At 37.9% G+C, this 11,383-nt stretch overlaps 1 protein-coding gene across 1 annotated transcript in view; it reads right to left on the bottom strand.

The window, feature by feature from the left end:
* Positions 1 to 200: 200 nt before the first annotated feature.
* The window catches only part of LOC110262257 (uncharacterized), a 118,491-nt gene continuing 107,308 nt past the window's right edge, over positions 201 to 11,383 (bottom strand). The window contains exon 6 of the mRNA XM_084978264.1: positions 201 to 324. The gene's annotated coding sequence lies outside the window, so the exon portion shown is untranslated. The remainder of the gene's footprint in view (positions 325 to 11,383) is intronic.

Here is an 11,383-nt window from a genome sequence, read left to right as displayed (position 1 = left end):
CCAAGTGTCTTTGCAATACAATGAACACAGTTTCATCATGCATCAGGGACTTCAACTTTCTGAATGCTGTGTCAACTAATCGCAATTAATTGATAATCTCCAGATTTCAACGCCCTTGTTTACTGTGCCTGTCATGGTAGCCTTCCATAACTGACTCTCCTCCCAACACCTTCTTACCTTTTTAGTTGAGGATGGATTTAAGGTGTGGCCTTCTATTTCAGGTGAGGGCTTCAGGCATGTTGGCTAGTTATTTAGTTTTTCAGGTATCTCCCATGTATATGTGTTATTAAATTTTGTTTGATTTTTCTGTTTTTAACAAATAGCCTTTAAAAAGAAAAAAAGAATGAACAGAACTTCAATAAGCTATGGGAGAATATACAGATATGTGAAATGTATGTAATTGGAGTCCTAGAATAAAAGTAAAGAAAATAATAGTAACCCCCAAATTTCCGTATTTTTTTTGTCTTTTTTTTAGGGCCTGCCTCACAGCATATGGAGGTTCCCAGGCTATAAGTCCAATCGGAACTGCAGCCACTGACCTACGTCACAGCCACAGCAACATCAGATCCAAGCCGTGTTTGCGACCTACACCACAGCTCACGGCAATGCCAGATCCTCAACCCACTGAGCGAGGCCAGGGATCGAACCCGCAACCTCATGGTTCCTAGTCAGATTCGTTTCCACTGTGCCACAATGGGAACTCCCTTACTAGGTTTATAACAGGAAATAAACAGGAAATATTCTACCATCCTTATTCTAGCTTTGACCATTTATCCCTCTGTAATTAAAAGTACTTTTTGATTAAACAATATTTTCAAATTTTAATAGTTCTTCTTACTTGAAATAGTAATATTAACTTTTATTCATAAAATCCTCCTCATGTACCCAAAAACTGTGACTACTACACATGAAAGCAAAACATCAAAATACATAAAGGAAATTTCAAAAGAAAGTCAAGCCAAAAAAATGGGATCATTAACTTGTAATTATATGAGGGTCACTTTGCTGTACAGTAGAAAATGACAGAACACGGTAAACCAACTACAACAGAAAAAAATAAGAATCATCAAAAAAAAAGAAGAAAGAAACAAGAAAAGTCAATGAGTTGTGGAAAGATATTTTATATTATTTTTCCTTCAGTAGCTCTTACTTTTGTATCATTATGGGTCTTTTACCAGCAGAATTTTCTTGGACTTCTTACTTTGTTATCGAAGCAGTGTTCAAAGCATGTACACATAATCTATAGGCTTACATTCAGTGACTCATTGTTGTTATATATTCATTGTGTTAAAACAAATACGCAGTTTCAGAATGCTCCTCCCTATCACATATTACAAAGGATTACATTTTTAATCCTTCCATACAAGTTAGAACTCCTGATTATTTCTTCATTCAAATAAGCATTTAGAGGGAAAAACCACAAACGCCAAAAGGTGGAAACACACTTCTTAAACATTGATTGAAGCATACCTACCTCTCTCTGCTGAACCAAAGGATTCCTATTCCTAGTGCAGTGAGGGCGTATTTAATATTTCACAATTGTTCTAAAGCCAACAATCTCTCTAGGACTGCCTTGAAATCTCTTCAGGCATCAATAAACCCCTAAGTTAGGAATTTACTGGAAGATCAATACCCCCATATTTTGGTGATCATGTAGGAAAGTCCGTTGCTTAGTGGAAGGAACCACAAAAGAATAAGGGACTAAGTTAGGAAAGGTCAAATGCTAGAGGACGTGAAGGCTCTAAGTGCTCCATCTTTCCCCAGTAGAGCTATTTGCTACGAGGGGGAGGTAGCTGTGGTTTCTCCTCCCCCTCATTGATTTTGGCTGAGAAGTCTCATGGGAGTAAAAAGCCTGGGGCCCATATTCCCTCCATTGAGAATCACAGGGCTTACCCCAAAGGATGCCAGGCCTTCAGAGCAAAGGCAGGAAAACAGACTTTCCAAGTGGAACTTCACCATATGGCAGATGAGGGTTTCATATTCACCAGGCATAGTGTCACAGACACAGTATGCAGAGGCTGCCAGAGCTTGTCAAATATTACCCTCCAATTAAGTGCCTTGGAGAAAGTGTCTGTGTATAAACTGAAAGAGCTGTTGCGTTAAAGTGCTCACTGGGGGCTCGATACCCTTCTTTGGGGATTCTTCTGCCTGAGCCTGATGTGGAGAAGGAATATGACCTTCTTCTCACCATGAACACCTGGGCACATCTACATTAGGGTCAGAGGGAACCACGAAGCAAATACGACATAAAGACCTGCAGGTGGGTCAGTTCACCAAGAAACATTCATTAACTTCGTCTCCCACCCCCATCAGCAAGGTGGTAGCAAAGAAGCATTAAAAGCATTAATTCTTGGCTACAACATGCATTAAAGGGAACCTTACAAATACTTACAGCAGGTAATCACCAAGAAAGATGAAACACTCCTGTGAATAAAAGGACTGGAGCCATGGTAAGCTGTATAATAAACAGCAGCTAAGCGTTATTGGGCCCTTTTCATAAAGCAAGCATTGTGTTCCACATATATCATTAAATCTTCAAACCAAGCCCATGAAGTAGGTACATAATTACTTCCATCCAACAAATGAGGAAAATTAGGCTTAATCAAGATCACACAGCTGGCAACAATCAGATTCCAGAAACTATGCTTTCCACGTGTGCTCTCTGGTATAGTAACCACTAGTCACATGTGACCATTTAAATTTTAATTAAAATTAAATGAAGTTAAATTGCTATTTTCCCAGTTATGCGAGCTACATTTTAAGTGTTCAATGGCCACATATGGCTAGAGGCTACTGCATCAGACAGTGCCCAATGAGCGCGGCATATGGAGGTTCCCAGGCTTGTGCCATGGGAATGGCCCTAAAAAGACAAAAAAAAAAAAAAAAAAAAAAAAAAGAAGAAGTAAATGTGACCCATTGTGCTCACAAACTGGGAAGACTGGCATCCTATCAGTTATTTCCAAGTGGTATAGACACAGCATATTTGGCCAATAGAGCTCAAGAAGAGTCAGTACTTCCAAAGCACTCTGAATGATTCAAAAACTTATCTCAGAATAATGATTGTAATCATTGATAAAAAAAAAATCATTGTGAGATCTAGAACTTTTTAGCAAATATTTTTTTCTTAATTGTGAAAAGTATATCAGAACATTTCAAATAAAATTCTAAGACTCTTGTTCAGCATGACTTTCCTTAAAAATAGGAGCACCCACTCACTCTGTTGCAGAACTATTGTTTCTTTAGAATGAATGTTTATGCCAAGAGACAGATTTTACAACGCATACCTTGTTTAAAAATCTATCACAAGTTGCAACAAGTAAATTTTTAATGCCGTTTATATTTTATTTTATTTATTTATTTATTTTTTGTCTTTTGTCTTTTTGTTGTTGTTGTTGTTGTTGTTGCTATTTCTTGGGCCGCTCCCGCGGCATATGGAGGTTCCCAGGCTAGGGGTCGAATCGGAGCTATAGCCACCGGCCTATACCACAGCCACAGCAACGCGGGATCCGAGCCGCGTCTGCAACCTACACCACAGCTCACGGCAACGCCGGATCGTTAACCCACTGAGCAAGGGCAGGGACCGAACCCGCAACCTCATGGTTCCTAGTCGGATTCGTTAACCACTGCGCCACGAAGGGAACTCCCGTTTATATTTTAAATATAAAATTAACTGGCTAGCTACAGTTCTGGATCACAAACCCAAGGAACTGTGCTTTCAGATAACACTACAAAATAGTCTCTGACTTGTATTTAAGGGAATAGCAAAATCCTTTTTGTGAAGTAGAATAATACTTTTCTTCCAGTAATTTTTATCAGAAATGTATTAATTTGATAGAAAAAGGCTTTCTTGTGTCAAAAAAAAAAAAAAAAAAGATTTTACTTTTAAATCAACAGATTTCATCCCACCACTATCCCTCACTAAATCACAGCATATGAACCTGGTATATTCACACTGCATAACAAGTTACATGGTAAAATCTCTCTGACTTGGCTGTCTAGCTACACTCTTCCCCAATTCCCCTCCCCACAGCTAATCATTTTTTGCAGTTTTTGATATGTCATTCCCAAGACAGTCTATGCAGACACAGGCCTAGGTGTGTACATCACTTTTTAAAACACAAAAGGAAAAACGTCACAGTAATAGTTGGTTCAGGCAAAATCATTAATGGACACTCAAATTAGTAGACAGGAAAGTACAATGAGTAATAGGATATTTACATAGACTCAGCTCCTCATAAGATATATATTAATTTAAAAGGTAAAATATAATAGCTTTACCACGGAGAACCCTGGAAGACTCCACCTTAACCAAGTGATTAAGTTGACATCTCCGGTAAAAAAAGGTGACTCGATATGTACTGTCAAGTACACATCACTTCTATGATATTCTGGCCAAAAAAAAAAAAAAAAAAAAATTGTAACCTGAGTCAAATCATAAGAAAACATTAGGGGAAAAAGAACAAAAAACAAAACATTAGAAAGACCCAGTTGAGGAACATTCTAGAAAATATCTGATGAATGCTCTTCAAAAGGACCAAAGTCATGAAAGGCAAAGACTGATGAAACAGAGGTGTTGCCCCAGATCAAAGCAGACGAAAAGACAGCAGTGAGACAATTGGAAAAAAAAATTGCAAAAAGTCTGCAGTTCAGTTAATAGAACTGCATCAAAATTAATTTCCTAGTTTTGCTCATTGCATTGCAGTTGTTACATAAGGTGTTAAACTTTGGGGGAAACTAGGCTAGGATAAATAGGAATTCTGATAGCATTTTTGCAACTGTTTATAAATATAAGATTATTTCAAAATGAAAAGTAATTTTTAATTAAAAACACAAATAGCAGTGTTTTGGACATACTATTTTCCATCTTTCATCTCTCACTTAAAATGTCTTGAGGATTACACATGCACACACACACGTATAGCTACTACATTTTTAATGGAATGTTTCATTTTGTATTCATAATATATTTAACCAGATCCTTATCAATAAGCACTTGGGCAATTTCCTAGCATTTACAGTTAGCATTCTTTTACATGACTTTCTGTATACATATTAAAGCACTCTAAATATACAATAAATCAGTGGCTCCCTTCTTGTAAGACAGAATTCATGTTAGGGGAGTACTCACACAGAGTAATGGATGTAGCCAAGTCATTTATCAAATCTGGACTTGAGGAAAACAACATGTCTTATTTACTGACACTGTAAATTCTCAATGTTTCTGTTAAAATGAACTGCTTTTTAATGTTGTCTCACATATAGGAACACATACGCTTTGACTTTTCCTTCTCTTCTAAATTCTTTCATTTAGGAGTACAGAAAAGCCAAATTATCACAGATTTTATCAATTAAGACATTTTAAACCAAAAAGATGAAATTATATCCTAAACTGGAAATTCAAATGAACCTATCTTCTCTAGGAATTAAGACTCTAACCAAGTATTTGGTGTACAAATTAGCTGTTCAAAATATCTAAGTCTTAAGTATGCCTACGAGTTTCAGGCAAGCTTGATAAGTGAAAGGCTCTAAGTACACTCTATCTGTTGTAATAAAATGCATTTATCTGCAAAAAAAGATTGTTCTGATAATCATAAAACTCTGAATGTCAAAAATAACCTTGCTTACTTTGTACTTGCCATTTTAACTTTAACAACTGGACAATCAAGCCATTCTAATCCCAAATCCCTGTGTTAATGCAAAAGGAAAGATTTTTTTTTAACTTTTTATTCTCATAGTTCTTTTTTAAAAAGTTTACTATATATATTTTTAATGTGGCCTTTCTCATCTGTCAAAGCAAGTGGTTGGACTAGGTAGTTTTGAGACTTCCTCTGGCTCTAAATTCAGCTGTAGAAAAATTCAAGTAGGATCATAAAGTACACTGATATATACAAGTCCTCAGGGAAAGAGATATAAGCAGAGTTGAGAAAAGGAGGGTGAGAGGAGGCGTGAACTGGTTACTACAAATTATATCATATTCCCAAGCCTCCCTAGACCTTGTGCCTGGAACCTGATTTAGGTCTCAGAGAGACACGAAAGTGTGCTTTAGCCTTTTTGGAAAGTGAGGATGAAAACAGGGTGGAGCAAGGGGGGACAATTTTTCAGGATGGAGAGAGCCGAAGTGCCTGGGCTGTATATGAGACACTGATCTGTGATCCTTATCGAATGAGATTGAATGATTTAGATTAAAAGACTGCAGCCCGACATTATGAAGCATACAGCTCTGCTCTTTACTAGCTGTGACCTTGGGTAAGTTCCTTCAATGCGTTGAATCTCAGTTTTCTCATCTACAGGCATACTTCTGTCACAGGTTACTGTGGTGATAAATGACATAAAATGGTATAAAGCCCATTTTTACATTATTATTGTTGTTGCTATTATTATTATCATCACTAGGTCATTGGCCTAAATAATTCAAGGCCTTCAGTAGCAAGAACTGTAATGCTAAATGAGCCATTAATCTAAAAGAGCTACAGCTGATGAGCAATAGATGCCTTTCCGTTCGCATAAATAACAGAGCCAGGAATCAGTAGCAACAATAAGAAAAGGAGACTGGTCTTTTGAGTCCCAGTAATAAAACAGGCATTGATTTAAAGGCCACACACCATTATTCTCATAATTCTGTCTCCATTAAAGTCTTCTGTACATTATCATTCAAACAGCATCTATAGAGCCTTATGTTGGCTATTTCACAAAGCAAATGAATACTCCTTTTCCATTCTTAAGCTTATAACAGACTGAGAGTAGATATGATACCACAAACTAAAAAAACATTTGAGCTTTCTTCTGAAGATCCAGTAAATAGAGCCCTGGATGAGGTGCAGAACTGCTATTAGGGATTCTTTCTTTTTTTCAGAGAGGACTTCAGATGAGATATTAGGAGTCTTCTGAAGAAAAAGTTAGGAGGCTATGTTAGTTTCCTATGGCTGCCATAACAAAGTACCATGAACTTGGCACTTTAAAAATAACAGAAATTTATTCTCTCACAGTGGGATTGCTGGGTCATATATTTAGTTCTATATTTAGTTTTCTGAGGAACCTCCATACTGTTTTCCTTAGTGGTTGTACCAATTGACTTTCCCACCAACAGTGAAGGAGGGTTCCCTTCTCTCCACACCCTCTCCAGTGCTCATTATTTGTTGCCTTATTGATAATGGCCATTCTGACTGGTGAGAGGTAAAATCCAATCACCAGGGGATCTGGAAGAGAGAAACGGGGTGGTCACAGGAAAGCTCAGGGATGACAGATCCCAGGCTCAGCAAGACCCTGGACTAGAAAACAACAGTACTTTCCAAAACCTACTTACAGGTTCTCTTGGATCCACCCCGACACCAGCCAGTCTTAGCCTCTCCACCAGGACTCCCAGGGCTCACAGGCAGCCAGAGGCTCAAGCAGAGATGGTCACGACAACACACCATCCACCCCCATCCACAGTCCAGGTACTAGACAGCCCTTTCTGATCACAATTCTGTTTACAGTTCCATCCTGTTCTATTCTTCCTATCCGATGATCTGCTCTTTCTTATGACAGCTAAGAAAGATTTAGATTAAAATAAACCCCCTATAGTCATCACTTAAGTTCTAACTTAAGCTTAATACCTGTCTCAATACCAATTTTTACATTCCTGGTCTTAGTAAAATGTATCAAGGGGTGAACAGGACGACAAACTGCTTTGTTTCCCATTGAATGAAAGGTAAGGGACTAAGCAATTTTCCAGGAAGCTAATGAATTTAAGTTGTTTTTATCACCATTACTTGGGTGCTGGATAATATCCTCCATGTGACAGCCTGGGAGTAGCCACCAATCCTAGTTATAAGGCACAGATTGCTCTCTAGGAAGCACAAGGAGCCTGTCCCAGGAGATGTTTCAGAGGAGAAACTGTATGGCTTTAGTTGCTTTCCTACAATGCACTCCAGCATTGTGCATAGTCCCTGGACCCTACATCAATGCCTGGGATCGAACCCTTGCTCCTAGATTGGTCATTTGTGTGAAGGGATCCTTTTGAGGGTTAAATCAGATAATACACGTTTTATTTGTCAGTTTGGCTGGGCTACAATGCCCAGTTATTCCAAGCAAATATTAATTAATCTAAATGTTGCTCTGAAGGTAATTTTGAGGATGTGATAAAATCCATAATCAAGTGATTTTAAGAAAGGGAGATTACCCTCGATAATCTGAATAGGCCTGGTCCAATCAGTTGAAAGGCCTTAAAAGCAGAGTTGAGCCATCCCAGTGAAGGAAGATGTTGTGTTTGTGGAATATAGCTTGAGCTCATGCCCAAGAGTTCCCGTGTGTCCTTCTGAAGAACCTAGCCTATGAACCCCCACAATTGTGTATGGCGATTCCTTTCAAAAATAAATCTCTTGATATATTATCTCCTACTGGTTCTGTGTCTCTGGTTGAATCCTTATTGGCACAACATGTAAAGCTGTGGAATAGAGACTGACACATAGCAAGAGCTCAGAAAATTTTTGTTACTATTTTTGGTGGTGGTAGCAGCAATGGTTACATTAGTGGTGATGTCAGAATTGTTGTATAACATAAACCTCTGGAATTTCCCAACACTTCCAATTCCTAATATTCTGTCCCACAGGCCCCAACATGTACATAAAGAATGTACTTCTGTCAGATCATACAACTCAATGGTTGATTCAAAAAATGCAGCTACAGCACCACTAAATATTAGAGAAATGCAAAACTACAAGGAGGTTATTGCTCACACCAGTCAGAATGGCCATTATCAATAAGGCAACAAATAATGAGTAATGGAAAGGGTGTGGAGAGAAGGGAACCCTCCTTCACTGTTGGTGGGAAAGTCAATTGGTACAACCACTAAGGAAAACAGTATGGAGGTTCCTCAGAAAACTAAATATAGAACTAAATGTATGACCCAGCAATCCCACTCCTGGGCCTATATCTGGACAAAACTATAATTCAAAAAGATACACGCACCCCTATGTTCATTGCAGCACAAGTCACAATAGCCAAGACATGGAAACAACCCAAATGTCCATCAACAGATGAATGGATTAAAAAGATGTTGCACATATATGCAACGAAATACTACTCAGCCACAAAAAAAGGACAAAATAAAGTTATTTGCAGCAACATGGATGCACCTAGAGATTCTCATACTAAGTAAAATAAGACAGAAAGAGAAAGACAAATACCATATGATATCACTTACATGTGGAATCTAAAATATGGCACAAATGATCCTATCCACAAAACAGAAACAGATCACAGACGTGGAGAGCAGACTTGTGATTGACTGGGAGGAAGGGGAAGGGTGAAGGATGGCCAGGGAGTTTGGGGTTGGAAGATGCAAACTATTACTTTTAGAATGGATAAGCAAACAGGTCTACTGTACAACACGGGGGACCATGTCCTATCTCTCAGGTTAAAAAGTGATGGAAGATAATATGAAAAAAGAATGTGTGTGTGTGAGACTTGCTCACAATCCTATATAGCAGAAACTGAAGGAACATTATAAATCAACTATACTATTATAAAACAATTTTTTAAATGCAGCTAATAAAATACCCCACTTACAATATTTTGTAATAACTATAAATAGAATGTAAGCTTTAAAAATTGTATTAAAATTACAGAGTCCAATGCTATTTTCATCAGTATTAAACTTTATCCCCCCCCAAAAAAGGGTAGATTTGACCTTGGTTTAAAGGTAGTCTGTTATCGATGGATGTGTTAATTAGCTTAATCATAGTGATTATTTTTAAATATACATGTATATTAAATCATCAAATCGTATGCCTTAAACATATAGTATTTTTAACTGTCAATTATATTTCAATTTTTTAAAACGTAACCTATAAATTAAAAAAAATACTTTGCTTAACACACAAAGCAACATCACATTCCAAATCATGTCATACAATTTCACAGATCAATAACTAATTCACTTTCCCAAAAAGATATATTTTTAGGCAACCATTAGCCAAGAGAAATTCTTCACCTCTTGAATATTAGTACAAATTCTACATTTTTAAAGCCTTGGAATTACATTATTTCTTTGGGTTTGTTTTCCTTATAGTTTCAACAGTCTTTAAATATATGAATTTCCACCTCTTCCTTCTTCCTCTGCTATTTTCCACTTAATATGACAGGATTCCTTAAGCCTCTGTCAGTAGCTTTACTGTATCTGCAATTGCTTCAAGTTTGTGCATACGAACAGATGTTAGACCTAGTGAATTTGCATTTTCAACATATCTAAACGTCTCATGCAAATCTGAAGTATCATAGAAGTACATTTTGCTTTTTTGAATAGTCTGTTACTTCATTTTTCTTTGTCTTCCAGAAGAATGCTTTACTGGTTCATTTGAAAGTCACTTACTTAGCATCTCCTTGAACAAAAAAAAAAAAAAAAAAAAAAAAAAAAAAGCATCCTTGGGTTCTCATGGAGTTTTTGACAAGGATGAGAGATAAACACAAATAACTATATTATTTAGAAGACTGATAACTGCCACTTCAAACAGTGTTACAGTGATTCTGAGAACAGAAAGGTCAAATCTGGTTGAAATGGGTGATTAAACTAAGAAGAACCTAATGGATTCTGAGAGAATTCTTAAGTGGCTAGGATTTCAACAGCCTGGCAAGGAAGAAGGGGCCATTTCAGAAAATAAAAACAGTACATGAACCCTGGAAGTGACTCACCTTATACATGAAAAAAGTGAGGGCCAGACAAGATATTGCCCATGCAAAACTAGGGCATGCAGCTAGTTGCTGGTACTGAGGACCCCAAGTGAGTCCAAAAACCCAAGGAAGCCTATACAGTATCTGTTATCTGCATTTCCCTGTTCCTTCCAGTTATGAGACTTCCAGATCCTTTCCATTAAGGGGCCATCAAGAGTAACCTGTCACACCTTATCTCCCTTTATACTCAACCAATCTCAGAACTCCAACACCCATTCATTCATCCATCCATTTCCCTCCAATCTGGATCTCACAGTCCTATGTCCACCCTCTCCATCCTTCCATACCCTCTTCTTCCCTGGGCCATATGGGACCCCTAGTCTGTCTCCCCTTCCTCTGAATGGTTCTTTCACCTTCTTTCTCTAACTGAAATCTTGTTCTTCCTAGGGACACAAGTAAAACAAGCAAAGTTTGCTTTTTTTTTTTCTCCAGCCAATAGACTTCACATCCTGGTTGATGTCCTCCTAGCTTCCAGTGCTACTTCAAAAGCTTCAATTTGCCTTGCCTTCTTTAAAACATCCAGCTCAGGAGTTCCCATCATGGTGCAGCAGAAATGAATCCAACTAGGAACCATGAGGTTGCGGGTTCGATCCCTGGCCTTGCTCATAGGGTCAAGGATCTGGCGTTGCCGTGAGCTGTGCTGTAGGTCGCAGACGCAGCTTGGATCCTGTGT

Source organism: Sus scrofa, chromosome 9, assembly GCF_054392235.1.
Source record: "Sus scrofa isolate SSC_HxYL_T2T_F1_AM1 chromosome 9, Sscrofa_HxYL_maternal_Yorkshire_Landrace_v2.0, whole genome shotgun sequence".
NCBI classification, from domain to species: Eukaryota; Metazoa; Chordata; class Mammalia; order Artiodactyla; family Suidae; genus Sus; species Sus scrofa.
This window is presented reverse-complemented; position numbering and strand designations above follow the sequence as displayed.